The sequence below is a fragment of the Petaurus breviceps genome, unplaced genomic scaffold (assembly GCF_028583685.1).
Source record: "Petaurus breviceps papuanus isolate PSGF00001 unplaced genomic scaffold, PetGlider_PUasm1.0 490, whole genome shotgun sequence".
Classification (NCBI taxonomy): domain Eukaryota; kingdom Metazoa; phylum Chordata; class Mammalia; order Diprotodontia; family Petauridae; genus Petaurus; species Petaurus breviceps.
In genome coordinates, this window is record NW_027186352.1 from 22,447,451 (window position 1) to 22,472,748 (window position 25,298).

A 25,298-nucleotide genomic window follows, 5' to 3' on the forward strand; every position below is an offset into this window, starting at 1 on the left:
GGGGGGGGGGCAGGTGGACACAGCTGGCTACCATCAGGTCCCCTGACTCACTCCTGCTTTTCAGAGGGCTTCATGCGCTTCCTCTAACTCTACACACACTAAAGTGAGGGTTCTTAACCCATTTTGTGTTATGGGCCCCCGTACATACCCTTTTGGAGAATGTTTTTACGTGTACGAAATAAAATTAACTGGATTTTAGAGCAAAATAATTATAGTGAAATACGATCACCAAAAGAAAAATTAAGTTCATGGATCCTGGGTAAGCGGCCTTCCTTAAAAAGGTTTTGATTTGCCCCGCCCCCCCCGCCCACTTTAAACAATGGTTCCAACTGCCACAAGACCCCTCTCCAAGGTGGAAGGGGGGTCTTCCTTAGACCCCACTGCATGTCTCTGTGGATTATTCTCTCTGAAGTTTCAAGGTTTCTGAATACAGACCAAGAAATAAAGCCAAGCCTGTGCCCGGCCTGCACAGAATTCATTTTCCATCAAGAATAAAGGGCCAAGAGAAGAGGAGTGGGTGTCACCCCCTACCAAAGCCGGGTGCCCGCCTGCAAGGGCTCCATCATCCCTCCCCGCTCCCCAGGCTGCTTTCTTCAAAGGCTGTGACACAGGAGAATGAAATCACTTCTCTGTTGGGAAAACGCTGCTCAGCCGGAAGGGACCTCAAAACCACAAACACATCGCTTACACGCTCCACAGCCTGGCGCAAAGCAGGGCTCTCAGGTTCCATCCTTGGGCTGGGGATGGCATCTGGGAAATCGCTCCAAGGCCCTCATTCCTGAGGCCAGGTGAGGCTGGCCCCCAGGACCCCAGGCCTCTCCTCCACCTCTGCTAGCCCCAGGGCCCCCCACACTAATGCGCTCCTGGGAGCCCTCAAACCACCCATTCCCTTCACTGGCCATGGCACCATCTCAGTGTCTGCACACAGGCTGATTCAGGTGCCTCGTGGGCATCACAGCATTTACATGGTGCGTGAAGCCACGCTGGGACGCAGGCACTATGATCATCCCCATTTCACAGGTGAGGACGCAGAGGCTTGGGGAGGGTAGGTGACTTGACCAGGGTCACCCGGCTGGTGCATCACTGTGACTCCTCTATGCCCTTTTCTTCACGTCTGCCCCCTCAGAAGGCCGAGCTCCTTCCAGCTCCCTGAGCTGCCAGGCCTGCCCCACCCCATCCCATCTTGCACCTCCTGTGCTCACGCTGTCTTTCCCAAGATCACAGCAGCTACAGAAAAGCAGAAACAGTCTCATTTCTGGGTTCCCAGGGCTTAGTGACCCCTAGCAGGTCTGGGCAGTTTCTGCTCTTCCAGGCTATGTGGCTCCCTTGTAAAGGACGTGACCCTCTGGAAGACCCCAGACCCCGATCGGAAGAGGCTCGGCAGGCTGCCTTCACTTTATAGGGCAGCCAAGGCAAGGCCCAAGGCGGCGTCTCTGAGTCATCTGAAGGACACAGAGCACCACGTGAGGGGTGGCCATTCTCGAACGCCCCGGCCTCCATGTTCCCTGCTCTGGGCCCACAAACCCAAGGAGGAAACCCCTCTCTTGTCCATTTAAATTCTTTAAAAGGGAAAGAGAAACAGACAGCAGACAGCAGCAAGCCCCAAATGCCAGCCGGGAAGAGACCAACCACAGGCAGTCAGTTCACAGGCCATTTGTAAATCTGGATACCATAAATGCCGAGCCTGGGGCACAAGGGCTGCTTCCCCACAGTCACCCCTCCCTGACCATTCGATGAATTAAATTCTAGGGTTTACAAAGGTTGAGTGAAGGAGGACCAGTCTTCTGAGATCATACAGCTGGTATCACCCCTATTTTTAGATGGGGTAACTGAGGCATTAATTAACTTGTCCAGGGATTCCCACAGCAGTTCAGAAGTGTGAGGGTCAGAATCTGGAACCCAGGCTTTGAATTCCTTAGGGAATCCTTCCCCCCCCCAAAGTCTATCTTTTTGTTCTTAAGCTTCAATTTTGTCAGAGGACAGAAAAGGCATGGAAAATTGTGATCCTGGTGGAACTTCCTATATGACCATAAGCTGGTGGAAATTGTTAAAAATTACAGTTTAAAAAAGAAATGGAATGTCCAGAGAGCGAATCCAGGGTGGGATACGGATGGCTATGGCCTTTCTCCTTCTACCTCACCCACACAGAGCCCGAGAAGAAGCAAGAGGTCGATTAGCCTTGGGCCTTCTTCCTCAGATGCAGAGCTTGTACAGATGACCCCACAGCCCTGCCCGAATCTGAGACTCCAGGATTCCAAGCCTGGGCTATGAACTCAGCCTCCTGACGCTGAGACTCGAGGCTCTTTGACGCCCTACCTACTTCAGCTGCGGACCACAGGGATCCCACGACCAACACTCCCTTCAGGAGGGTGAAGGCGCCTTCTAAGAAGGTGAGAACAGCCCGGGAAAAGAAGTCTGCCAGGGCCATCTTTATCTGCCTTTCATGGAGAAGGGCCATGACGTAGGTCCACACTTATTCAATGTGCCAGGCAACAGGCTAGTAACTGGGGATATAGGCGCAAGCAATGAACCCGTGCCAACAAGGACAGCTGAACCCGAGACAGGGAAGCAGACCTGCAAGCTGGAAGGCAGGCTCTAAAAGAGACGAAGGACCACAAGAGCCTCAGAAATGGGAGTCTACGGCCTCAAGGGCAACCCAACACCCACCAGCTTCCCCAGAGACAAGAAGGGGAAAGAGGGGAGCTAAGGAAACAATGGTGCCCACCTCTGAACACGAGGGAGGATGAGGCTAACGTCCAGGGCTCCTACATCCTGACCAGGGCTGGATTTTTGTCAACAAGCATTTTTTCCTCTCTCATCTCCCCCCCTCCTTGAAACGAAAGAAAACAAAACAAAACACTTGTAACAAACACGCTTAACCAAGCAAACAAATACTCCCACTGCCAGCAGGCCAGAGGTGTGTGTGTCTCTGGTCCCATGACCCCAGCGCTTCTACATCCAGAGGCGGGGAGAAGGGATCATCAGGGGTCGCTCCACTGTTCCCCAAATTCTTCAGTCTTTCTCTTGTGTTTATTACTTGAAACCCCAGGGGGTTTCCCATAATAATCAACAATCAAATCATAAAAATATTCTTTAAAAATCTTGTGTTGATTGGAGAGCAAGCTGTGTGGAGACCCACAGACATGGCAGTGAGAGGACAGGAGGGGAGGCCTAAAGCACTGAAGTGGCTTCCCCAAGTCCATATGGGCACCAAGTGGCAAAGCCAATGTCTGACCCCTACGTGCTCAAAATCCACATGCTGCATCATGCAGATAGGAGAAGCATGAGCCCGGGGGCCAGGAAGGGCCAACAAGAGAGTAGCCAAGACCAAGAAGAAAGCAGACCACCAAGAAATAAAGTCCCAGAGTGTCCCAGAGGAAAGCTCAGTGGCTGGTGCCAGCCATGGCCCAGGGGGAAGCCTCAGAATGAATTCTAATCCCTAGATAAAGTCTTCCCGTGGGAAAAATGGCAGCAGAAGTCCCCCAACTCCTGGGGTCATTCTGAGAATCCAGTAAGATTGAATTCTTTGAGCAGGTATCTATTAAGGCACTGCTATGTGACTACCCCAGCTTAGCAGCCCTGCCGTCAAGGAGGGCAAACAACATAGCCACAGAAAGATCAGTCCAAAGAAAACTCCAAGGACTGGGGGGTGAGAGGCTGGGAAGGGTCTTCTCATAGGGTCAGGCTCTAGTCCACATCCTCTGTGCAGCAGAGAGTTTTGCAATGTGCCCACCAGGGTCTGAGCCAGGATGGAAACCTCAGTCATCCCCCCAACCCCACTGGTGCCAGGGATAAAGCCTTGGTCGAGGATGGGGCGGAGGAGGGCTGGTCTGCTTAAAGGCATGGACCCCCACAGGCTCAGAGCTTGGGAGGCTGGCCAGGCTGGAGAGCTTCCCTTATGGATTCCAGAAAGGGCAGCCGTGATTCTGCAGGTATTGTCATGGCCAAAGTAAAAAAAGAAGCCTCTGACAGTCCTGGCCCCCCACTTTTTCGGGGGCCTCCAGTCACTACCTTCTCCACAAGGATTTTCCTGATGATTTCCAACTTTGAAGACATAAACAGCCCCTCCCCACCCTCTCACACAGACCCCAAAGCGCCAACTTACACCTTCAGAACACCAGGCCCCCTAAAACAGAAAACCAGGCAAAGCTCTCGCCATGACCCCAGCCTTGCTAACGCATTTCTTACGTGAAAATCTATATGCTAGATTAGCACATGAAACTCATGGCGACCCCAAGCCCTCATTTCATCCCCAGACAAGTGAAGAAGTGAGTCACTCCAGGCCAAACAGCGGGTCAGCAGCCAAGGTGAGACCAGCGCCTGGCCCGGGGCGCTACAGCCAGCCAAGGAAGCCTGACCAGAGCCAAGCCAAGGCTTCGAGGTGCAAGGGGAAGAGCCCTGCTCACTGCCCCCACTGGATCTGTGGTTGGGAACCCCTGGATTTGCCTCTGGAGCCGTGAGCAACAAAACTAGGCCCAGAGCCCAGTTGCTGCAGGCCGGTTGTGCAGGGAGAGGCTGCCTGGCCTCGGAGGATCCGGGGACTGGGGCTGGGAGGGACCCTGGGAGTCGATCCCATCTCCCTCCTGATGAGGAAACTGAGGCCCTGGGAGACCGAGGGATCATAGACTGAGGAATTACAATCCAATGCTGATCATTCTACAGATAAGGAAATGAGACCTGAACCCCACCTATGTGTCCTGTGCTCCAAGGAAGCTGGCAAGAAGAAAACAGATTTCTGAAGAGGATGGTGGAGGAATGGCAGGGGCAGCCATCAGGGAAAGGAAAGGACAGGGTGGGATGATGCTGACCATGAGACTGTGATCCGAGACTGTGATCCCCAGGCAGCACTGAGACACCCGATTTCTACCCCTACCAGAGCTCCCCACCCAGAGGAAAGCCCACCAGCCCCCCAGTGCCTACAGCATGGACAAGCCCCAGAGCCTCCCCTTAGAATCAAGGGCTCAGCAATCCCTGACAGCTCGATTCCTGTACTGATGTGCCACCCACCCACCCCGGCCCACCAGGGCAAGGTCCCTGCGGGTGAGGGCCATTCTGGGGTCCGGAACACCACTGTGGTGCTGTCCTGGGGTGGACTGAATAAACACCACTGAGCTGAGAGGACCCACAGTCTCACAGATGCTGAATCAGCAAATATCTTTGGCAAAGTCGCCCGCCTCTGCTGCTCTGGCTGCTGTCCCACCATTGCACACCCCCAGCCCTTGGGATGGAGAAGCTCCCCGGGCAAATGGGGCCTACACAGAACAGACCTCAACCAAACGGCGCGGCCTGCTTCCTGTGCTCCTCCAAGGGAGAAAACATCCCGGCAAGGGGCGGGAGGTTTCCTGAGAAGGCTGAGAAAGCAGCTCGGTGGCTTGGGATGTTAAACAGTGATGTCCTCTCCCACCAGCCTTTTAGAAAGGTGAAAATCAATAGGTCATCCCCCCAAATCCAAAAGACATTTGCCTTTGGCCAAACAGTGGAGTCAAAACTTAGCTCCCCTGGGGTTGTCAGACTCTTGCACTTCAAAATAACTGAGCAAACGAATATTTTTAAAGATGTGAATTTTTAACAACTTAACTCAGATTTGTCAGGCCAACTTTCAGCTTAGCAACACAGAAGGCCAGATCCCCCTCAAATGAATACAGGTTTCAAAGATTAATGGGTACCTGATTCTAAGAGCTGAGGCTACAAGGACAGAAATGAAACCCTCCCTGACCTGGGGAGCTCACTTACAGTAAAGGGCCTTGGCTATCACCCAATCAAGCCACCTCAGGGGAGAAAAAAGGCAGATGATGAAGAAATCAATGAATGGGCATCCTTTAGCAAGCTGTGGCAAAGCCCTAAGAGCTAGCTCCTACTGGGGACAAACAGTCTCTGACCTCAAGGCACTTCTGTTTTCATAACCTTTGACTCTGTCAGTGGAGGATGGAAATTATGCTGCCCCTGCGCTGCCCGCACCCATGCCAGGACAAGCCTCTGCAGGCCTCAGATGGGACACAACTGATCACTGGCCGGCGCTCAAAGGCTCTGCATCCATGCAGGGCTGGCCAGGGCGTTCCCCCCACCTACTCCCCAGGCTCCCTGAAGGCACCTGGACACTGAGGGGGCCCAAGGCCCCCAAACTGACAAATCCCTGAAGGCACAACAGCCAACCAGCCAACCACCCCATCCTCCCAGGGGCCCTGGCTCTTTTACTTCTGTTCTTTGGCCAGGCCCAAACACAGGCTGGGATACCAGCAAACCTCTCCTAAATGTCTGTGAACACTGGTGACAATGATGGAAACTACACAAGTAAAAACCCTAGCCAAGCAGGAATTTTCTTCTTTTTCTTTCGTTCACTGCTTGGGCCAAAGAGCCTCCCTTGGAGGTGGGGAGCCCCTCCTGCTCCATCCAACAAGTGCTGTTGGCCATTCACTCTCCCCACTGCGCTGGGCTGATGTCCAGCTTCTGGTCCAGGTGGGAAGGCTGACCCCAGCACCCTCGCCTCCCTGGGCCTTTAGCAATGGACCCAGCGGAGAAAAGATCCCAAGTGAATCCTCCCTCTGCCACTTAAGCCCAGGTGTGGCCTTGTTCCCTTCCTCACCTACAGAAGGAGGTCCCCACCCTCACTGAAAGGAGAAGGAGATGGTCTTAAGAGGAAAGCCTGTGCCTGGGGGCCCCAGCTGTGAGCCTTGCTCAGGCTCAGGTGTGGGAACAAGCAGGGGGCATGCAGGGCTGACAGAAAGGGGGGCCCCCTGCCCCACCACTGGATGGCTTCCTAAGTTATTAATGAGCCCGTCGAGGCTTTGGGGCAGGGTAGGGGATGTTATCTCAGAGACTAGAGAAGTGCTTCTTCCTAAATGTGACTTTATGTGACTAAAGGGGCGGGGCCTGTGATTTCATTGTTATCTGAACAGCAAACTCCCAGGGCAGGTCAAGAAGAAGAGGGCCGCCGGCCAGCAGGGAAAGGTTGGACTTTTGCCCAGGGTCAGGGGCCAGGGTGTGGCAGAGGGGGACTGAGCCCCAGCTTGGCTGCCCCCAAGACTGGCTTCCTTGTCTGCTGCATCAAGACGCAGCCCAACAAAAAATAAAAATAAGAAGCCAGCAGTTTTTAATGAGCCAATGCTTTTAACAACTCCCCCAATCACCATTCTTATCCCTGATGAGGGGTGCCTCACCGTGGCCCAGTTATCTGAATGAGCCAAGGACGGAAGCAGATGATGTCCCAGGAAGCCACTCGTTCTGCCTGGGCTGTGCAGGCCCCGTGGGCCACAGGCAGACCCCGTCCTGCACCTCTTTGCTTTGGGCTCATTTCTGAAAGAGGCCATCGACCACAGAAGCAGCCAAGCTCTCGACAAAGGCCCTCTAAGGGTGTCCAGGAGGGGAAGCCTGGCTCACTCACTGTGGCCTTAATGGGCCTCTGAAAGCTCCAACAAGGAGAATCAGAGCAATTTCTCTAAGCGAGGTGCCCACTTCACAGTCACTATTTTTCAAGCTTAGGGTTAAAGGAAGGCTTGGGGCTTTTTAAAACCTTCATCAGATAAACAACCTTGTGAAGTGTGAGTGGGAGAACAACGGGGACCAGGGTGCCCGTCACACAGCAAAGCAGCCCCTGACACAGGCTCGGCTGGCCAACACCCGCTCTGCACCAGGCCCTGCCACGTGCTGGAGGACCGAGCCTGGGGGCCCCATCCGGGAGCCAACTTCACTGACAAGGGGGTAGGGAGAAATCGCTCCCTGCCCCAAGAATGGAGGCCCTCCGGCGCAGCCCGCCCTCAAGGGCCAGTGTGGCTGAGCCCTGGACAGAAGGCACAGTCCAGAGAAGGTGTTCAGAGACAGTCAGGGGACAGACCAAGCAGCATTTCCAAGGCCACACAGGTAAAGATGGCTTTGGCAGCTTCCGCTGAACCATTATTCTAAGGAGAGAATGGGAAAGGGCAGCATTTTTGTGAAATCATCTCTTTTCAGAATACTTGCATATCACTTCAAGGAAGAAGTTCCCAGCTGGAGACATGCCTCACTTTGACCCATACTGACCCCCCCCAAAAGAAAAACTTAGAAAAAGGGTTCCACCAGGCACCCACCCCGCTGGGGCTGTCTCTCCATAAAGAGATCTCCAGTTATCAGAAAGTTTTGGGTCAATACACATTTCTCTTAAGTGCTTATACTCTGAGCCAGGCAAAGCCTGGTCCCTGCCCTCAGGAACTCCCAGTCTAATGGGGAAACAACAGCAAACCCTTATGTACAAAAGCATTCCAGAAAAATTCAAGCTGACCAGCTGAGGGAAGGGCAGACATTGCAAACTATGGGATTTCAGTTGGGATGTGGGAGAAACTGGGAGGCAGAGATGGAGAGGCCAGCCAAGCAGAGTGCTTGGTCTGACTTAAGGAGGGGTGGGAGTAGTAATAAGACTAGAAGGGGGAATGCTGAACACTTGATGCTGGAGGCAGCAGGGAGCCCTAGGAGTTTACAGAGGAGGGGAGTGACAAGGTCAGCCCTGCCCCTGCAGGAAGACCATGACTGGGACAGCTGGGTGGAGCATGGCCTGGAGAGGTGAGAGCCTGGTGGTGATGAGGAAAGAAGGGGGAGGGCTTGAGAGAGGTGGGAAGGCCAAATGGAGAAGCCCAGCCCTGAGTTCAGCAGAGGTGAGGCTGGAGAAGAGTGGAGAAGCTGCAGAGATCACCAGGTGAAGGGAGGATCCAGGGAGGAAAGAAGGGAGCCCGAGACAGAGTCCTGTGGTGTGAGCCAGAAGAGGATCCAGAAGGGGGTGGGAGAGGGAGGAGGAAGGGGGAGGCCCTAAAAACCTGGAGAAGGGGGGACCCACAGTATCCAAGACCACAGAGAAGCCAAGAAGGAAGAGGGTGGGCAAAGGCCACGAATCTGGCGATCATGGGGTCACCGGTAACTTTGGGAAGCAGGAAGAGAGTGGAAGCTGGACTACAGAGAGCCGGGGGAGAGCGAGAGGCCAGGGGGTGGAGGCACCAAAGCTGGGGACATGAGTGGGCAGGGATGGAAGGATCCTGGAGGGGTTAAGATGGGGGAGCCAGCAGGAAAGGGGTGCCAGAGAGTGACGGGGGGGATTCCGAGGGGGCGATCTGCTGGAGGAGAGCAGACCATGGGGGGTGGAGGGGAAGGGCAATGCTGAGAGTGGCAGAGGGCACTGGAGGCTTACGAGGAGGGGGGAACGGCCATATGGGACAAGGCTTGCGTGGGGAGCAGGACCGTACTGTGGAAGCGCCTGGCGGCAGGGGGCCTGATGAAAGCTGTATAGCATGAATCTGCAGACCGCCTGAGGAGCAGGGTACCTACTGCCAGCCCACAAAGCACCTAACCCTAACTGCCTCCAAAACTTTCTTTAAAATTTGTTTTTAAATCATTTAAGACACACTCTACTGGATTTGTGAACAACTTTTTAGGAATACACAGAATGCCCAGAACCAATCTGATCTACAGTATCAAATCTCTTACAGAGGAACTGCTCCCAACCCCATAAACTGGCTGCTCCGTGAGAGCACGGACGGCTCTGGACAGGCCCTTCGAGGCCATCTTTCACAGATGAGAGCAGTGAAACACAGGGATTTCAAGTGGCTCACCCAGATCTGAACCCAGGGCCCTCTGCTCTGCCTCCTGCTTGTGACCCCAGCACAGGGCACAGAGTAGGTGCTCAACAGATCTTCTTCCACATGACACAGCAGGTGCCTCCTTTGTGTACTGAGAGGTTGTTTGTATTGTGAATGAATATGGAATCTTGGTCACCAAGGGTCTGAAAATGTACACAAAACGCTTCTCCCCCCAAAAACCTGAAAATGTAATGATACAGCTCTGTGGCATCAAAAGGAAGGGGGCGGCCTACATGGTCTCTCAGGCCTTCTCCCTGCCCCAGATCTGTGGCCCAAGAACCCAGATGAGCACACTGGAGCCTCTCAGGAACTTCAAGGGAAAAGTCAGAGGACTGCCTCAGTTTCAAAGAGAGGAAAGGAGGCTCCCAGAGGCTGTCACTTGCCTGGGCCAGGTCTGGAGCCCCATTCCCTGACACCCTAACCCACTGCCCTACAGCAGGCTGCAGCAAAGACTGAAGCTCCCACCTAGAGCTAATGAATGTCCCAATTCACAAGGCTCAGAAATGCTATCCCCCATGACCTGAAGATGAGGATGCCCTAGTAGGCCTCAGAGAAGCCCAGGCTGCCAGCCCTGATAAATACGGTGTGAGGAGGGTAGAGGAGGGGAGGGGAGGGGAGGGGAGGCCGGGCAAGCCCCCAGGACCCTCCCCACCTCCCTCCAGCAAGTGCCCGGAGCACTTGGCAGGCAGGCATTCCCCTGGCTTCAGCCTGCTGGTTGGGGGGATGAGGGGCTCACTGGATATATGGGACAGAAGACATCAATGTCAGCTGCCGGCCTGAGGCCATGCCCAGCTCTCAGCACCATCTCTGCCCCACCTTGGGAGACCCAGGTTGGTCCCATCTCTGACTTTACATATCCAAGGGAATTCCCAGACTGAGACAGTCTCCATGAGTAGCAATCCCAGAGCTGGTCTGTGACTGAAATCCTGGAGAGCTACTGCCCGAGGCCCAGCCCACTGTCAGAATGGAGTGTCCAAGCCAGGACTGGAACCTAGGGCCTCATCAGTGTGGTCCCCTTGGTTTCGCCACCTTCTTTCTCCAGAGCACGTTCCTGACTCTCCAGATTTCTCCTGCATGCCGTCCCTCTTCCCTTGGAAGGTCCCTGGGCCTCCTCAGCCCCATTCTCTGACTGAGGGAAATTCCTCTTGGAATCTCTACCCTAGGGAAGTACCTAGACCAGCCCAAGGTCACTCCTCTGCTCCTTTCCCAGGCACACCCTCTTGCCTGCCCCGCCAATACCCAGGCTGGGCCTGGGGCAGGTGGCTGACGCTCCAGGGACAGTTCCAAAGTGGCCAAGAGAAGGTCCCCCTTCCTGTCACTTACCGTGTTTCCCCGATAACAAGACCTATCCCAAAAATCAAAAATAAGCCCTCCCCTTACTGTGTAAGATTCCTCTAAAATAAGCCCTCCCCCGAAAATAAGCCCTATTGAGATTGCTACTGTAGTGAACGTGATGATCCCCTGTGCTACACACTACATTACGGTACCCTCTGTATGCACCGTCTCCCCCCCCCACCCCCGGGTGAAATGCACGCCGCGCTCCGAGCTGCATCCAATCAAAGCTGCAGCAGTGAGCGCGTCATCCTGTTCTTCCCCAGTGATTTGCTTGCTGGCGCCATTGAGAGCAGTGCCACCGAGGACAGCTGAGGCAGGACAACATAAGCCCTCCCCTGAAAATAAGCCCTCTGGTGTTTTTCTTTCCAAAAAATTTAATAAGACAGTGTCTTATTATCGGGAAAACACGGTAATTAGCTCTAGAAAACTCCAACATGGGCCCAAAGAAAAGTGTGGACAAGGGCCTTGTCTCTGTGGAGTGTGAGTCCCCTGGGGACAAGGCCCGCTTTTCATGCCCTGCCTCTGTATGCCAGTGCTGCTGACTATTACCATGAATAGGTCAAAAATCTGGGCTCCTCCTCATGAGGAGACCAAGTGGGCCAGACAAGTGCTTGGTCTTTTAAGTGCTGGGAAACCATCTGGCAGCAGCCTGGAGAAGGCCAAGGACCCCTTCTCACAGGAAAGCTTTTAGATGCATAAAGTAAGATATACACAGATTACAAAGGAAACGCATCCAAAGTCACCCAAGTCACTTTTTAAATGATCAGATGCCAGGTCTAGATGTTTCCTAAGGTCCTCCCCGGGCCTCAGTCTGCTTCTCTGTGAAATGGGGAGGTTGGCGTGGAGGAACTTGCAGGGCCACCTGTGGTCCTCTAGGTCCTCAAGTGCAGCCCTTTGAACAGAGCTGTGAGGTCTGGATTCCCCTCCTGGGGCCCTTGGCCATCTCTGGGGCTCCCCAGCCAGGAGGCCTTCCTGGCATCTAGCAGGCATTTCCCCAGCAGGTGTGGAATTAAACCTCCCCAGCCGCTCATCTCTAAACAGTTTCCAGTATTGAGAAACACGGGCATGAAGCAGAAAGCGTCCAAAGCCCATGCGATGCTGAGGTGCTTTCAGGTGGGAGCCGGCTCTCCAAGAGCAGCTGGGGAAGGCCAGAGACCCTGGAGCTCCCAAAGAGCATGGGGAATGTTCTGAGCAAATCACAGCAGTGACAGAGGGGAAAGAGGCAAAGCTCTGCCCCACAGTGAACGACAAGGGCCCTGCACGTCTCCCCTGCCCAGCTCTCAGCTGAGAAGTGAGCTGAGCACCCTGCCGCCTCTGGGGCCAGTGCAATGACAGAAGACAGGCTCTAACTGAACTTTCTGTCTCCTGCTGAGGCAGAGGGAGGCTGGAGCTCTCCCTCCCCAGCCTGTGGTCCTGACACACAGCCTCAATCATTCTGTATGCACAACCCAGACAGGAAGAGGAATGGGCAGCTGTGCTGGGGTTCCCTGGGGACAGACCTAAGCCGGTCAGCCAGCATTCGGAGGCAGAGTGACAGCAAGCCAAGAAGAGCCCCACTAACCAGTCCTCAATCCCATCCAGAGCACCACCTCCCCAGGCCCACCTGGCCCCCAGGTCCAAATGCCAAGGAAGCCCAAGCACAGACCTGCAGCCAGCATCCAAGGGCATCGATAATACATTCCCAGGAAGCCTCCCCAAAGAGGAGAGAAAGGAGAGGGTTGTATGTAACTGATTTCAGCACCCAGACACATGCAAACATGTGGCCATAGTATTTCACGAGTCATTAATACCCCCTGATTTCTAAGCTCCAGGCCTGGAGTCAAGAGACTCACCTTCCTGACTTCATATACTGCCCCAGACACTGAGCAGATGTATGACCCTGGGCAAGTCACTTAAGCCTGTGTGCCTCAGTGTCCTCATCTATAAAGAGAGCTGGAGAAGAAAACGACAAACCCCTCCGACACCTTTGTCAAGGAAACGCCAAACGGGGTCACACAGAGTCAGACACGACTACAACAGCAGCAATTTCTAAGCCATTCTGGGTGATGAGTCTGAAACCACAAGTATTTCCGTCAAGAGTCCTTTCTCCCGCGTCCCCAGGGACCCCCTTCTGGCCTAGGGACAGAGAGAGGCAACCAGACAAGGGCACCCACCTCACAAATATTTTCTTATTTAATCTTCACGACAACTCCCAAGGCAGGTGCGAAAATTATCCCCGGGTTACCATGGAGGAAACAGCATTCGGACCTGCCCAAGATCCCGGAGATAGCACACATCTGATCTAAGATTCAAATCCAGCTCTCCCTGCCGCCTGGGTGCATCCAGCCATCTCTTCACAAAGGAGGCTGGAAGGACACGCAGGGGCATGCCAAATGGTCAGAAGTAACCTGAACACAGGCCAAGAGAGAGGCAATCCAGTGTGTGTCTGGGGACTAAGAGTCCCCAGGTGTGACATGGAGAGAATCTGAGGGGCCTGGACTTTCACTCCTCTGCTGCTGCTTCCTAGATGACAGCACTTCCTTGTCTGTACCTCAGTATCTCCAGCTGTAAAGCGCATCTCAAAGATTTTTTTCTAGCTGAGGGAGTCATGAGAGCTAAGGCTGGCCTGCACGCCGGGTGCTGACAGACTGTGGAGGGCACTGAGAGTCAGTGAAGGAGAGCAAGCCTTATTTCAGAGGCCACAGGGAGCCTTTAGAGAGCTCTGTTAACCATCAACAAAGCTGAGGGCCTTCCAGACTCAAACCAACAGCCAGACACTGAGCTGTCAAATGGACATGTCTGAGCTCAGACCCAGCATGAATTAGCCTCAAAGAAGTGCTCTGGCTCTCTCTCCATCCACGCCCACCATGCTCTGTTCTCCCCATTCTCCTGCTGTACTCCCCAGCACAGGGCAGTGGGACATCCTCAGACCACGGAGGGGGCCTGCTGGACGATGGCAGGCTGCTCACTCACCTTGCCAAGGAGAGGGGAAGGAGCCCCACCTGCAGACAGTCTGTGCCAAAGGAGGACAGGAAATCCAGGAGCTTTTCAGCTTAAAAAAAGGCCAAGAACCAACTCATAACTAAGAGGAGGAAGAAGCCATTTGGAATATCTTTGCTAATTCTCAACAATGCCTCCCAAAGCCATGGCTTACTGGCCAAGCGCTTGGCATGGCTGGGATACCTGCTCAATGAGAAGTCAATCCTTCTGGTCCAAATGAACTATGGCTTTCAAATGTGAAATCTGTCCCTGTGATGAATTAAACCAAGATGGAAATTTAAAGTGCCATGTTCTAAAAGCCAAACCCAGCAAAACCTAAAGTATGCAAATGAAGATTGAAGGATGAGCTGGGAAAACACCTACATTCATGGGCACAAAGTCGGAAGTCCTTGGATCGACTCTCTGGGCCTCGAAGCCCAGCACGGCTGGCAGGCTCCTTTCACAACACTCTGCTCCAGCCAAGCCACAGCAATGGGCTTTCAAGAACTAGGAAGCCGAAGGTGTTTGCATCGGGCTGCTGGGGAGAAGCTGGGGCCCAGAGAGAGGAGGTGACCAAGCCTTGCTCTCTGACCAAAGATGCCCAGAACGCTGGGCCACTGCTGCCTTCACAAATGGAATTCCTAGAGTGAAAAAAAGCAACAGATTCCTAGTCGTTGAGCGTGAGTTCCAATTTCAGGTCTGAATACCTATGGAGCTTTGGGTAAGTCACTTGCTCTAGACGAGACTCAGCTTCCTTATCTTTAAAATGGACTGAACCCCATGACATCTACTGTGCTATTGGGATCTAAATCTGTGATCCTATGATCTAATCTCAAACAGCACCTCCTGTCAGGCAATAATCATTTATTAAGCACCTATGTGTGCCAGAACAGGGCCGCTCTGTTAGCACAGTGGAGACAGCAAGACTCCTCTTCCTGAGTTCAAATCCGGCCTCAGACACTTCCTAGCTGTGTGACCCTGGGCAAGTCACTTAACCTTGTTTGCCCCAGTTTCCTCATCTGTAAAATGAGCTGGAGAAGGAGATGGCCAACCCCTCCGGTATCTCTGCCAAGAAAACCCCAAAAGGGGTCACGAAGAGTCAGACAGGACTGAAAAAGTACCCCCACACACACACACACACTCACACTCTGGGTGCTAGGTACTGTGCTAAGCTCTGGGGAAACAGAATAGGGCCTGCCCTCAAGGAGCTCACAGTCTAATCAGAAATGAGCTCTCCACAGGAGAAAGGGACATCTGAATGAACAGGGACTAGAGGCTTTCCATCGAAGGCAGGCCCCCCCAGGCATGGGGGAGGGGCAGCTAGAGACCATACAGTCTGTGGATCAGCCAGAGGCGGGTCACTGATTGATTGTACTAGGGGTACAGTTTAGGGAGTAAGAGGGGAGGTGGCTGAGCTAGGAAGGGCTCTGAATGCCAGAATTTGCTCCTGGAGTTTTCCCAGTTCTCCCCTCCCTAAGCCTGCAGGCACACCCCCTCCTGCCTCCCAGAGCACTCAGTTCCTCTAAACCACTGAGTTTCTAACTCCCTCAATGACCTCTGATCATGACTTCTCCTACTAGAATGGAAGCTCCCTGAGGGCAGGGTTTCTACCAGAACTAAGCTTCCTCTCTCATCCAGGAGCTAACAGGGCCATCCAGGCACTGATCAGGACAGTGACAACGCCAGACCTATCTATGCTTTCCTCAGATCCCTTAGTGGAAGATGAGAACTGAAGATACCAATGAGAAAGCAGGAGGTGACAGGGCCTGGGCTGGAGGGATGGGCATTGCTTGACTATTCATATCTAACATGAGTTTCCTTCTTCTCTGCTCTTGAGCCAACACTGAGTGTGTGAATCCAGGAAAGGCGGAGGAAGGTGGTACCCTGGGCAGTGAGGGGGGAGTTCAGAGCACTGAAGGGCTTGAGGGATAAAGAAAAATGAGGGATGTTTTAGACATGTCAAGTCTGAGATGCAGGCCTAGAGCTCAAAGCTCAGATGAAAGCTGTATATGCAGTTGTGGGAGACCTAATATCTAGCCCCAAGGGAGCTGATGAGATCCACAAAGGACACAGCACAGAGAAAAAGGAGAAGGCACCCCGAGGAGAACCCTGGGGAACAGCTAACATGAGAGGGCTGGGCTGGGTCACACAATGAGAGAGGGAGGAGAGCCAAGAAGCAAAGACCAGTGTTCTAAAAACCAAGGAGGAGGACTAGGAGACGGCCCGTACAGTATCGCCAGCTGCAGAGAGAACAAGGACAAAGACTGGGACACTGCACCTGGCCACTCAAAGCTCAGTGGTAACTTTGAGGGAGACAGTCCAGTTGTGTGATGAGATCAGAAGCAAGACAACAGTGAGTTCAGAAGAGAATGGGAGAAAAATGGAGGCGTGGCATCTAGACTTTTTCTAAGTAGTTTAACAGAAAAGGGAGAGAGATTTCAAACAGGAGCTGGGGGAAGGCTCAACAACATAGGGGTATTTTGAGCATGGGAGACAGAGACGTGTTTGAAGGCATCAGGGATGGACAAGAGACAGGGAGAGACTGGGGATCAGTGCGTGCGACAGGCGTGTGAAGGCGGAAAGGGATGGGTTCCAAGGCTGTCCTTGCAGAGTTGGGCCATGGCAAGTAGAGGTGCCATCTTTTCATCAGAAATCACCAGAGGAGGAAGCAGGTGGGGATGATGTCAGAGGGACAAGAGATGGGAAAAGACAGAAAGTGGGAGCTCCCAGCAGGCGGCCTCAGACTTTTCTGTGAAATGTGAGAGGCTGGAGGGCAGACGAGGAGGTCTGGACAGCTGCTGGGAAGAACAGGACGTTTGCCCAGAAGCTGTGAAGGCCCAGCGGAGAGCAGGCAGTGGAAATCTGAAGAGCACAGCCCAGGATTCCCTGCAGCTCCATTCCGCAGCATGAGGGGAACCTGGGATTCACTCCACATGCTTCCAACGGTGTGGATCCTTGGGAGAATGATGGACAAAGGGTGGCATGTGAGCATGACACATCACTGAACCCTGAGAAATGACAGAGGGATGAACTGGGGAAGAGTCAAGGGAGGAGAAAGAGGGGAACAACATATCCGTACAATGGCCAAGCAAAAGCTTCCCAAAGCTCGCAGATGGACTGGTGGGCCCAGGGTCCCCAGAAGAATTCCAGGCCAGATCTTCGTGAATCCAGAACGGTGCCTATTATGCCACCATGGCAGGTTCTAGAACAGGTGTGTGTGTGGGGGGGGGGGGTGCTCCTGAGAGAACAAAAGCTTCCCAGGCCGGAGCACCACAGCTGGGCTTTCCATGTGGCAGATTTCCCCAGGCCTGCAGGGGGGAGAGCAAAGCGAGGAAGCAGAGGCCCCCAGGCACGAAAGCATGAGACACTGATAGTCCAGTATGTACTACAGCTGGGTGGGTACATGGTGGGGAGAAGTTCAGGGGTGCCAAAGTGTGGCAGTCTATAACAAAGAGCGTAAGAGAGAGCCACTGAGGAGGGCTGAGCAAAGGTGGGTCACTGCCCCACCCACAGCCACCACATAAGCAGTGAGTGTGGGAAGACCCAGTGGGCTCAGGACAGTGAGAAGGGAGAGGGGAGAGGAGGGAACAGACAAGAAAGGCATGGCAGCGTTAGGACACACACCCCTGAAACTGGCTGTTAGGAAAGGCAAGGGGGTGACTCCTTGCCTTTGGAGTCTTCAGGGGAAGAGCTCAACATCCCTCAGGCCCCAGGGATAACACCATGACAAGGGTAAAGGCAGGAAGGCCCAAGCCCACATAGTACCACCTGGACCCAAAGGAAATGCCTGAGCACCTCTCCTCTGGACGTGCATCTGACTCCAGGGCCCTGCTGCCCAAGAACAGGTCTTCTCCCCCATCCCCTCCCGAGTCACTCTCCGTAATTCTCTGCCATAAGGCACAGCAGGAGACACTGGGAGAGGATGGGGAGGGAATATAAAGGGATAGCACCTGGACCCCTCATTTTATAGCTGGAAGAAACTCACTCCACCAATGCAAGCAGGCACCTCCTCTCCAGCTTAGTCTGGGAGAATGACCCAGAGCACTGACAGGTCAAGAGACATGCCCAGGATCCCACGACCAGCGTGTGTCAGAGGCCAGACATGAAGCCACATCCTCCCGGCACCGTGGCCTCCTCTCCAGCTGTCACACAGGCTGCCTCTGGTGAAAGCAAACCAGAGCATGTCTTTTTTAACAAGAGACAAGGGAAGATGTGAACCAATGGTGACCCCAAGGTTACAAACTTAGGTGAATGGTAGCACCAGAAATACAAACAGACAAGTCAGAAGGAAAAGCAGGGCTGGTGAGTGTAAGAGTGTGAGAGTATGTGTGGGTGTGTGTTAGAGTGAGAGAGTGTGAGTGTGAAAGTATGTGTGAGTGTGAGAGTATATGTGAGAGAGGGTGTGTGTATGAGAATGTGAGGGTGACAGAATGAAGTATGAATGAGTATGTGAATATTGTGTTTGTGAGTGTGTGAATGTGTGCAAGTGTGAGTGTATTGTGTGAGAGTGCAAGAGAATAAATGTGTGTGAGTATGAAAAAGTGAGTGTGTGTCAGAGTGAATGTGTGTGTATGAGTAAATGTGAGTGTGTATGTGAGTGTGTGTGTGTGTGTGTGTGTGTGTGTGTGTGTGTGTTCAGGGAAAGGGGAATGATGACTTACTGGGAAAAGACATGCTGGAAGGAGAAGGAAGAGGCAAGTCCAGCCTAGGACCTGAGACAAACAGAAAAGAGAGGCGGGGGGGGGGGGGAACATGGAGCTCAAAGGGGACATAGGAGGTACTAATTAAGTGCATAGGAAGATGGTGTAAAGCCAAACAGAACAGGAATGTGTAATACAGATAGAATACAAACATGGGAGGCCAGAGACTCAGCCTGCAGGACTTGGGGTACAGCTGGAAATGGGGCTGGCCATGGAGAGCAGCTCACGTGACAGGTGAGGAAACCGAGGTCCAGAGAGGTTAAGTGACTGGTGGAAGGATACCCCCAGTCAGTGAGAACCAGCCCCGAATGCCAACCCAACACTGGGAATTTAAAGCCCAAAATTACGTTCCCAGAGGGAAAGACCATGTCTACAGAGTAAAGGGGGAACATCCAAATGTCTCTTTCACGGCTGGAAGAAACAAAAAAGGCCTGCAGACAGAAAGGAGAAAGGAGCCTGGAAGGACCGGAAGTACCAGATGAGCAGTGGGCAAGCTCCCAGAGGACAGAGCCTCCACGGCCTCATGCAGAGCAGGCCATCACAGAGGCACTCGATGGCCTCAGGGCAGACGAGGGCCCACCCTTCTCACCCTGTCGCCCACCTCCTGGAGCCTCACAGATTTGCTGCTGCAGGCCAAGCCTGGCTTCGCTCGCTCACATTGATATAAAGGAAACCTGGCAGGACTCAGATTGTAGCATTTAATTCCTCTTCCCCCTACCCCCATCTCAAAGCCAGACCAGAAAAAAGAACGTCAGGAGAGGAAAATACGCATCATTTTAAACTCTCCTCAAGATGTTATTTTTGTCTTGTTGGCGATCATTAATGCATAATTAAACAGGGATCAAAAAAAATGTTAAGATGTTATTTTGGCCTTGTTTTTAAATGTCAACCAAGGGCCTCTGGGTCCTGAAGCTTCCCAGGTAATCAGAGTCAGCCCCTAGGTCTGAGTCCCAACCAGTGACCTTGTGTCAGACGCTCCACCTCAGTCTGGGCCTCAGTCTCCTTGTCTGTAACATCCGATGACCCAGAAGAGCCCTGCCTCCCAGGTCTGGTCTACCTGTCAGTCAGTTATCTGAGGAGATATAGAAGGCCAAGGGGACAAGGCTAAGTGCAGGAAGACGGGCCTCTGCTTTACCCCTCCCCTCACAAATTCAGACAGCACTCGTCCCTAGTAAGTCCAGCCAACCCAAATGAGTACCTGCCTGCAGAAGATGCTGCACCAGGCAGGCAGGACAGAGACCCAATACAAAAAGAGCTCCTCCCCTCCAGGAGGTGCCTGGTCCCAGGTGCTCCCAACTGCCATTGCTGAAATGAGAACAAGGGTAGTCTGATCTCATGAACAAGGCCCCAGAGCAAGGTCTCAAAGCATCTGGCTCCTAACATTTCACAACACACAAATCCAACTGCTCAAAGTCCAAAGGCCTATAGTTGGCTGCTTTTCCAGAAGGTAACAGCAACAGAAGGGGGAAAACCTTTAAAGGAAACATGTCTGCCTTCCATGATCTACCAGGAGTCTGAGGGCCATAAGGGGCCTCAAACAGAAGGGACCAAGACAAGATAGGACAGTGACCTTCCCCACTCACCCAAGCAGTAACAAGACCTGGTCTCTGAACCCAGGCCCTCCACTCCAAATCTCAGCCCTCACAGTCCAAGGAGATGGGTAGGAAGCACAGACACCCACAGCACCTCTTGGCTCTTCCTCCCCACAGCAGGCAGCAACCCCCATCCTGCTCTCCCCGCAGGGGTTTTCTTTGGAGAATTCTAACCTTCCTGAGGTGTCCTTGTCCAGCAAAACAGCTCCCTCGAACAGACCTGTGAGCGAGGCCCCCAAGCTGCAACGACAGCACTAAGCAGCTGGCCTGTCTTTGGCAAAAGGCATGGTGATTTTAATGATGCTTTCCCTCTCCTGGACAACAAAGGTCCAGCTTCCTTTAACCCTGATCTCCTTCCCCTGGTTCTGTGCAGCTTAGAATCATGTAATACCAGGATGTCCCAAAGGCCAAAGCTGATGGTGGGCAGGAGGAGGCCATCAAAGAGAGGAGACTGGAGAGGAAGGCAGGCTGCTCACATGCCGCACACGCCAAGCACTCCGCTGGTCTCCACGCTATCAGGAGAGACGTATCTGACAGACCATCTCCATCGCCAGGCTCATTCAGGGGCCTTTGTGGGGCTGCCCCGGGGGGCCAGTGCCTCCCATCTACCCCGTGTGGATGCAGGCTGTCTTCCCCATTAGACCGTGTGCTCCTTGAGGGCCTTTCTTCGCATCCCCAGCAGCTGGCCCAGTGACTCACAAAGAGTGGGTGCTGACATGCCTGCTGACAGGCTGGGCACACCAGGAAGGTCCTGTTTAGGAATTCAGAGAGGACAGTGAAGTAGCCTGGGGTGAGAGAGCGTGAAGGGATGGTCACTGAATCAGGGAAGTAAGGCCTACACACCGGGAGATCACCTCATCATCATCACCCTCATGCCATCTATATCAAAGTCTATCTCCGAGGCTGGCAAGGGAGTTTATAAATATTATCTTGTTTTATCCAGATCAAGCACTTTATTTACCAATTAACCAAGTCCTTGGGAGGCAGAGAAATGAATTTAAGGAAGGGAAGCCATGCCCACCTCCATGAAAGGGCAAGGCTGGGCCCGCGGCATATTCAGCCCTTGGCTCACCAGCTGGGAGCTTATCTTGAACTTCTCAAAACACTTTTCTAGGGCAAGGAGTTGGGTGGCCAGCTGCCCCTGGGTAGCCTGCCTAGGGAGCTGCCTGGCATCTCACTGCTCCACAATCACAGCGCTGCCCTGCTCTATATGACTTAGAAAGCAGCAGTAATAACAGCGCTCTAAGGTTTGCAAAGCACTCACTTGATTCCCCACAATATCCCTGAGGTGGATGCTGTTATTGCCCCCACTTAACAGCTGAGGAAACTGAAGCTGAGGGCCTCTGAGGCAGAAGTGTACTCAGAGGTCTTCTGCCCCACCCAAGCTCAACATCCAACCTCTCAGGCATCGTTTCCACCCAGTGCCTGGCTACACCATGGGGAAGCAACGTGCCTGGAGTGCTGGATCTGGAGTCAAAGTCTCCAGGTTCTCTGTCCAGCTCCAGTCCCTGGGTGACCTCTCTGGCCTCAGCTCCTCCCCTGCCGATGACCTCTGAGCTCCCTTCCCCCTCTACGTCAGTAATTGCATGAGGCTGATTCCAGGACACCCCCCTTCTCTTCAAAGACTTGGTCTACCTGCAACTCCCATGCAGTCCCCAGCACTGAACTTTAAGACCCAGCCCAGAGGGAAGGAGGGCTTAGGTTACCTTCTCTCTTTCGTGAAGGCCTCATCATCACAGCTCACTGCTGACTCAGCACTGCCCCATCTGGGGCGCCAACAACCTGAGAGGAGCCAGTGGTATCGGGTAGACCAGAGAAGAGATGAAATTAAAGCGGGGCCCCAACTCGCTAAGCATGTCCACATTCTCCCACCTCGTGGCGCCAGCAGCTGGTCAGCACCGCTGCTTTAGAAAGGTCAGCTTGGCTCAAAGGCCAGCAGCTTCCCCCAGCTCCCCTCTTCTACTCTGAGGGGAGGAAGCCCTGTGTGTTTGCTTGGGAGCCCCAAAGAGACCTGGCAGAGCTATCAGAGCGCCCTGTCCCCAGGGCTCCCTGCCAGGGAGTAACTGGCCCACAGGAGACGTCTGAGCCAACAGACAGACAGGATCCCTGAGATGTGGCCTGACATCAAGGTGATCCACACTGGGAGGGCCCACAGAGCAAGGATGGGCAGGGGACAAAGAAGGAAGATGGCCAGACCTGGGGGGAGCATGCCCATCATCCAGTGTTTGGTGGCACTCACTATGTGTGCCAGGCCCTGTGCCAAGTCCTGCTGAGTTCCAGGCTGGGAGAAGCCCTCCACTGACAAAGCTCAGAGGCTGAAGGGGACAAGCGGGAAGGGTTGCCTCAGGCAGGGCCTGACCCCAGGTCTTCCAGCCTCTGAGGCTGGCTGCCTTCCTCCTATTTTCAAATGTAGGCACTGCCATGGCAGGTCTCCAAGTTCTGCTTAGGCTTCTGGACACCATGGGGGTCCTAAAAAAGGTGGCCCAGAAGAATCTGCCTCCAGGTGCAAAGTCACGTCTCCAATGCCATAAGTCTGAGTCAGGGGATGTCACCTGGTCACGACTCTAAGTTATGGATGAACTACTGATCTGCACCCAAAAGAAATCTCCACCCTAGGGAGGGGTTCCCCCATAGAGACTGGCATCACAAGTCTGGACCAAAAATAAAAACAAAAAGCTACTAAGTGAAGCAAACACACAATTTGTTGTGACTCTCGGCAAACATTTTTCTTGGTATAAATTAAGGCCTGTCTTCTGTGTGACAAAAAAAAAAAATCTCAATGGAATAAAAGTTATAATTTGGCTGGGGATATTGCGGCAATATTTTTTTTTTAATCATAGCTTAACTAGTTGTATACTACTCTATTAGTTAGGAAGCTGGTAGCCTTGCCACCTCAATTCAAGTCATAATGAGTCTTCTCAGGAGGGAGAGATCAGAAGGACTCAAGTCCTGACCCTCTAGTCTATAGCCCTAAGGAGAGAACCCTTAGGACCCGCCCACTTCTAAAAGCCACAAAGTCAGGGATACAATCCCAACACCTCCCTCAGAGGCCCCCTCCCACCCAGGCCCGGCTCTGGGCATCCTCTAGTCTTCCGTCAGAAATGCTGGCCAATGCCTGGCTAAGGAGGCCGGCATTCACTGAGTGTGATCTTGGGCGTCCTCAGATGCCCTCATGGTTATTAACTGGATTACTTCTGCCATCCCAGACAGGATCTTTGGAGGAGGCTGCACTGGTGCCTCTGTAGATCAACATGGAAACACATCTGTCATCACCTCCTCTCCTCTTAGAAGAAAGAAGGGAAAAAATCCCTCCGTGAGGCCATTTCTAATTCACTTTGAAATTTCTGAGAGCATTTGCTTTTCACCCAGAAGCTGATGAATACTTGGTATATTCAGCCCATCCCAAAAAGCTCAGGAGAAACCCAAGGAGCATGAATGCCCAGACCCCTCGTAGGCAGCACGCTCCTGGTGCATTTTTTTAAGGAAATTAAAACGTCACAAGCAATGCTTGCTTTTTTTTTTTCCAGTCTCACCAGCAAGATAAACTCAGGGCTCCCCACGACATGTGTGCCAAGCCAACATCACTGACTTACGGGAGAAGCTGCCTCGGGCAGCAGCAGCCTGCTCCCGAGTCGCTCAGCTCACTTCTGACTTTTCTGAGGAGACGGGCCACGCTCCCATACGAAGCACATGCTGGATTCTCATAGAGAACCGCAGGAAAACCAACCACTGAAAAGGACCCAGGGCCAGGGGCTTCTGGTCCAAAGGACGTCTCATCTCACTCAAGCATTTCTCAAGTCCCTACTGTGCACCTGCACTGAGCAGCAGTGACAGAGGGAGAAAGCACTCCCCATCCTCAAGGAACGTCCATCTTAGACTCCAATGAGCCACCAGGGCTGTGCACAGGGAAGCAGGAGGGCCCTGGGTACAGAGCAACCTGGGGAGGGAGGAAGAGGACCAGCAAAGGGCTGCAGCCAGAACTGGGAACATGAGCTGAGGCTGGACAGGGACCAGGGATGCCAAGCGATCTGGGACAGAGAGAAGAGGCCGGAGCGGGAGGCCTCCGGGGAAGCAGCAAGCCAGGACAGGGTTATAGGTTCCAACAAGGCCTCTGCCTGGGGGGGGGGGGGGGGGGGGGGGGGTGGGGGGGTGGGGGGGGGGGGCGGGGGGGGGGGGGGGTGGGGGGGGGGGGTGGGGGGGGGGGGGGTTGGGGGGGGTCTTCTTTCAATGTGACAAGGGAGGTTCCGTCTGAGGGTTCAGGTGGGAGGTGACTGTGAAGACAAAGGCCCCCATCACTATGGGTCATGCCCTGCTCTGGCTCCAAAGACATGCACACACACCAACAGTGCCAGGCTTTAAGGAGTTTGTGGTCTATGATGAGAGTAGGCACACAAAGTCTATCAAAAATCTATAGGTTTAAATTTAATATGGCAGGTCAGGGAAAGGCGAAGACAGCTGGGAGGGGCAGAAATTAGGCAAGGCCTCACCAAGGAAGCAGGCAGCCTCTGAGTTGAGCCCCAGGGAAAGTAGAGGAGGGGAGAGGCGTGAGATACTGTGTGTGCAAATGTGTGGAGATGGGAGATGGATGGGCCATGTGAAGAGGAGCCCAAAGACCAGTGTGTTGGAACCGCAGATCGCCAGGAGGAAAGCCACAGAAGAAGTCAGGAAAGGCAGGCTGGAAGCAGCTGTGAGGAAGTGGATGTGTCAATGAGAGGCAGGAAGGCGAGGCTGAGGGGTCTGCAAGTCCCTTCCTGCTCTGAATCTGTGCCTTAAGAGGGACCGACTACACCTAACCCACCATGGTGCGGCCAACCCTGAGGCCAGCTCCCCCACTTTTCCCTTTAGCACAGCCCCATATGGTAAGATGGAGAGGAAAGCCTAGCCCGTAAGGTCACATCCAAGCCAGATCTCCAATGAAGAACAGCTTTCCAGAACATTCCCTTTTCTGACGTGAAACAGCAATGATCAAAGGCTGACACTGTTGGACACTTAATCCAAACTCACTCTGAAAAAGACCACTATGCCTGTGACTGAAAACAAAAGCACTGCCCTGCACATCCCCTCCCAAAACACACACACACACACACACACACACACACACACACACACACACA

The 25,298-nt window shown here is 53.4% G+C and overlaps 1 protein-coding gene across 1 annotated transcript in view; it reads right to left on the bottom strand.

Annotated features, from left to right (window-relative positions):
• CCDC6 (coiled-coil domain containing 6) overlaps window positions 1–25,298 on the bottom strand; it is a 96,380-nt gene that overhangs the window by 61,561 nt on the left and 9,521 nt on the right. The gene's annotated exons all lie outside the window — the stretch shown is intronic.